Source organism: Solea senegalensis, linkage group LG14 (assembly GCF_019176455.1).
Source record: "Solea senegalensis isolate Sse05_10M linkage group LG14, IFAPA_SoseM_1, whole genome shotgun sequence".
Lineage (NCBI taxonomy): Eukaryota > Metazoa > Chordata > Actinopteri > Pleuronectiformes > Soleidae > Solea > Solea senegalensis.
In genome coordinates, this window is record NC_058034.1 from 9,965,710 (window position 1) to 9,970,172 (window position 4,463).

The window sequence follows — 4,463 nt, forward strand, 5'->3', positions numbered from 1 at the left end:
ATATCACTTTTAAAGATTCAAAACCACAAATAGCTGCCAATTTGAATACATTTAGACTGTCTTCTGTTTACACTTGGCCTGTTAGTCAAGACAGAAACTGTAAATCCATCATTTTCTTAATGTAATGGTAGTAGAAAACAAAATAGTATAGTTTGTCTTACAACAGTTTTTTCCCCCAAAACAGGCTAGCAGTAAAACTTTCTCAATACTTCTTAAAGAACCTCCACCAGCTGTTTCTGTGCTGTTTTTACAGAAGGTGGACACAGGTTGTGCAAATCGCCAATATGAGCAGGAAAATGTTATTGAATTTTCTACCGCTTTATCCACCACAGGGTGCTGTGCCAATCTCAGCTGACAAAGGGCGATAGGCGGGGTACACCTGGACAGTTCGGCAAAAAATATGCTTCTAAAAAAAGAGTAATTTCTCCAACGGGAATGTCATGTTGATGTTAGGAACCTGATTACATTACATCAGCTTACTTTATCAGTTGCATACACCTTTGTGTGTTTTTCTACTTTTAAATGGTGACCATTACAACGTTGCTGCCTACACCTAAAACATTAAAATGCAAATCACTAGAGGTCGACCTTTGCACTTCAGCGTTCGTTATATATTCCGCCGTCCTTAGTTGAATTGAAGTGCATCATCTAAACTCTTACCAGAGATGACACATGAGTCCAGCAGTCGCTGAAAATTCTATTCAGTGTTGGATTTTTTTTCATGGGTCTTTAACGAAGAAAACTATTAAAACTGATGATTAGGCTTTTTTTCTCAGGACCCTTCAGGTTAAGGCCATGGGAACAGCAGTTGCAAAGGAATCAACACAATCGTCCATGTCTAAGTGCACATGCCTGGGTCTGAAAATCTCTCTGTCTTAGCGGCCTGTCTCACGGACAAGGCCTCTGTGGTCACCACACCACTCCTAGTCTTATAGTCTCCAGAACCACATCTCCCAGACACCCCACTGTGAAGCTAGCAGCTAGCGTTGGAGCTCCCACTGGGCAAACTCAGCAGGGGCCATTGGCGGCGGGCAGACTCCCCAGGGGCCAGATCGCGCCCATTTTTCGCCAGACTTTTGTGTATGTGTTTACATATATAGATTTCTGTGTGTGTGTGTGAGAGAGCATGTGTGGTAAATGTTTATATCTGGACATCATTTTTTTGTGTGTCTGTATGTTTTCTGACTTGGCCGCATGAGCCTGTGTGGGAGGAAAACATTTACCACCAGATGCCTTTGCTCCCAGAACTCTTAGCGGGGTGCCAGTGAAGTCCCGCTGGGCCGCCACAGTAGGAACATACATCTCGCCGCAGGGAAAGGCTGTCGGGCCTAATGATGAGACACATCAGTCTTCCTCTCAGCCTGGCCTGACATGCCCAAGTGTCTTGTTCATGGTGGCATATCCATGGCAAAAGAATGCATATAGTAGGGGTGCTTTATCAAGCCCTGTGGGAACCTGTGTTCACTCTCAGCAGTCGAGAGCATTTAAAGACCGTTCAGCACAGTTGGTGCAGTTTATTCGCTTAGCGGGAGGTTGTGATCTTATGTTTCCCTCCTGTGTGTGCAATTGTATAATTAAGCATTAGTTTTATTTACATCTTAGCCCTTGTACTAAAACAAAAATGATTTGAAATGTTATTAATGGGATTTGTGGAGGCTTCCAAACTGTACTTCAGTTGTCAAACCTCTGGTGCTGTGAGCAGAACTGAGTTTGAGGGCTTTGTAAGTTAACCAAAAACACAAAAGTAAGATAAGGAGGGATAAACAGCCTGAAGTACTGGTGTTGTTTGCTTTCAGAGAGTCTCATAAAGACAACGAGTAAAACAGGGTGGCAGGTGTACTTTGAAATCGCCTACGAAGACCCAGTAGTCTTCAAGCACAGAGCATGGCTGTTTTTGGTATTTGAGCGATAATACCAGCGAGACTCTGCTTCCTTCCAAACAGGAGTGTAGGACATCAGAGGTCACTCTGTTCTGCCTCGCCAGCACACATCTCCCCCACTTTGCTTTCAACATCTCCATCACTTGGAGCTATCTGCTGCTGCAGATTATATAATGACAAACATTTTACTTCTGGAGCTAAAGTACATCAGAAAATGAAGCAAACAGAGGAGGGAGATGGAGGAGTACAGGGAAGAGCACAGAACAAAAAAGACAAGGGCCCCCATGCCATGGATGACTCCAGAGGTTGTTTTTGTATGAAAGACTGCTTTTCACTCTCTCACTCTTTCTTTGTCTCCATCTCCCTCTCTCTTCCTTTCTTGCTCACTTGCTGGGTGGAAAGTGAGTGGTGCTTTGCTTGCCTGCAGCCAGGAGGTAAAACTGAACTGCAGAGCCAAGCTGCCAAATGATGAAAGACTCTGGCATCCAGGGATGCTCAGAGCCTGGACCAAGAGCTCAGAGCGAGAGAAATGCTCACTTTTCAACTTAACACTTTTTTTCCCACTTCATTTCTTCTTCTCTTGCCTTTGTTGGTGTCGGTTTTTTCCATCATCAGGGCAAGCAATTTCTTTTCTTTTTTTTTTATGACCGCTTGCACCACAGCCTTGGAGCAAGAGCCCCTCATGGGAGATGGGTGGATGGATGGAAGTAGTAGTGAGGAGGAGGTGGGCAAAAGGATGGGCCCGAGAGTGTTTATGTAGGTGTGTGTGTGTGTGTGTGTGTGTGTTCTTGTTTGGTTCCTTTGTGAGGACCAACAAAACTTTTAAATCTAAGGGAGTTAAGGGATTTGGGGAAAGTGAGGATATTTTTGGCTGGTCCTAATATTCTGTCACCTCTTCAAAGAGCTTTTTGAGGGTTAAGACCTGGTTTTAGGGTTAGGGTTATTAATTGGATTTAGATTAACTTAGTAGTGATGGTTACGGTTAGGATTATGCATTATGTCTATGAGTGTCCTGGTGTGTCAATGCCAATCTTCAGTTTGAAGACACATACTAATTTAAATATTTAGTTTTGGGCGACAGTGGTAGAGCGAGTCATCTTTCAACTTGAAGGTTGTGTGTGATGAGGAGAGGAACATAAAGTTGTGACATCCGATGAAAAGCCTCTGGTAGGACACATGATGAAGATGACTCCTCCTAAGTCAAGGTGGTGCAGAGGGTGGAGCTAGATCACACAATGATCGTGGTGTTAACATGACAGCCAACAACATGGAGAGAGAGAATTTGGTGAAGTACAGAGATGGCAGAAATTGTATCTTCCTGTCCTGTCCTACTTAGAAAGTTTCAGTCGTTCCTTGTTGTTCCTTGATGTTTTGGTAACACATTACATTATAGTACAGTAACAATATGGAAATAGTATGGTAATACTATGAACAGCCTGTCCCACCCTCCACAGAACATCATCACAGCACTGGCCAGCTCCTTCAGTGACTGTGCAGCAACATATTGATGCTTTTAAAGGCAGACCCAAGACATTTCTGTTTAGTGTAGCATTAATTTGACTTTATTTATCAATCTATAACTCTTCCTCTGGTGTTTACTTATTTGCAGACTGGTGAGATAGAGTTTCCTCAGTGCCTTTTTCTCCGTGTATGATTGATTCTGGCCTTGTTGTTTGTGTAGGTGGGGGTTCTTTTTATGTGAAGCATTTTGTGTTACATAATATCTGTATGTGTTATATAAATAAAGATGAACTGATTGATTGATTGATCAAGCACTGTTTAAGTGCATTATCTCTTATGTGCAATCCTCTATAATAAGGTCACGAGGAATATACTCACTCACTCTAAATTGCACGTATGATTCGATTTTTTAGCACCTTTGTGTTTTAATTTTACGTTTGAATGCATTCTTTTTATTTATTACCTTTACTTGTGACTGGATTTTTTGCTGTAGCAACAACATCAGTCTTTGCTAACATGGTATTACTGACATGTTATCTACTTATTACCACACTATTACTATTGTTTTCACCAAGTTGAAAATTACATTATAGATAAGATTGTATTACTATAAAATTACCTCAGTTTAATTATTACCATACTGCTTCCATGTTGTTACTGTACTGTAAAGTGGTATCATTACTGACTTCAATGGATAGATTTCACCAGCATGAAGGTTACTGGTTTTGATGATTAGTTTTGTTGTTTATTGATCAAAACAAACAATTATTCACCACATCATATAAGTGTTGTGTTGTATTTGTATCTGCAGTATTGTCTTATAGTGAATACAGTTTGAGAAATTGCCATCTAAACACAAAACAACAGTTTATGCATGCACAGTTATGGTCAGTAGAAACTCTCTGCAGAGCTGTGACTTCACAGATGTTGTCAGGCTTTGCTGTTTACGATGGCAAAAAAAAGAAAAAGAATTCCCCATTTCACAGGTCAGGCTTCCAGCGCCCTACCAACAATCCGGTTCCCTTCCATAATCCAGTCTCAAAAAGAGGGAAAATGTGATGCAAGGTGTCGGCAACACCATCAAGATTATATTTTTCTGTCTTTACACTAAAGCTACTGCCT